Source organism: Octodon degus, unplaced genomic scaffold, assembly GCF_000260255.1.
Source record: "Octodon degus isolate 3935 unplaced genomic scaffold, OctDeg1.0 scaffold00173, whole genome shotgun sequence".
NCBI lineage: Eukaryota > Metazoa > Chordata > Mammalia > Rodentia > Octodontidae > Octodon > Octodon degus.
The window spans coordinates 110812-111878 of record NW_004524749.1 but is presented as its reverse complement, the minus strand read 5'-3'; positions in this window follow the sequence as shown (position 1 = coordinate 111878).

Below are 1067 nucleotides of genomic sequence, written 5' to 3'. Positions count from 1 at the left end.
TCAGAGAAGCTGGAAGATGTCATGACTTCCTGAGAGAAGCCCAAGAGGCTGCCACAGAATCCTGAGAAACAAATGTTCCTTTCTGGGCCTTATCATACTTGAGTACCTTCTGAGGTCCGAATGTTCCTGTGTCTCTCAACTTCCTAAAGTGAAGCCCTGAGTCCTTGTGAGGTAGTATCATGAAGTTGGGTACTTGGGAGGTGATTAGCTGAGGTCTCTGCCTTCATGAAGGGAATAACAAAACTGGGTATGGTGGCCCACGCCTGTGATCCCACCACTGCTGAGGCTAGCAGGGATCCCATGGGTTGAAGACCAGCCTGGGCTGTGTAGTGAGACCTTGTCTCTGAATGAACAAACAAATAAATAAGGGTCCAGAGATCTGCTTGTCCTTTCCAATGGGCAAGCCTCTGAGTGAAAGTGCTATGAAACTGGGCCATCACCTGACACAGAAACTACCAGCCCCTTATCTTGGACTTCAGTCTCCACAAGGGTAAGAAATACATTTCTGTTGTCTGTATGCTACAGTGTTTTTTTGTAGCAGTCTGAAAAGACCACAGCACAGCTCACTGGCAGAATCCAACCATTTAAGTTTGAGCCAAGCATCAATCAGGTAGTGCTTTGCTTATGTACTGACCCACCTGAGCATCCCTCTGGGAGGTGTCATTTCAACCAGTTGATTCTTGTTTTGAATACATTCTGTGAAGTTGTCATTTGTTTCCTGTTACATTATCTTACAAAATTAACAAAAATGTGCAGTTGTTGGTCATCCTGTTTAAATAATTAGACTGATAAGTGATTAACTTAGTATAATATAGGGAAGGAGGTTTAGGAAATCTTTCTAGCTTCTCGACAACACAACACAAAAATGTAAGTGGAGAACAGCAGTGCGATGCTGACGAACAACACATCAGTATAGTTAGAAGACCTCCAATCTGGAGAAATAAATCTGAGGTAAAACTGGCCGAAAGGCCTGGGGTGTAGCTCAGTGGCTCAGTGCCGACCTGACAAGCACTAGGTCGTGAATTCAATTCCTAGAACCAAAAAAGAAAAATGAAAACAGGAGTGTG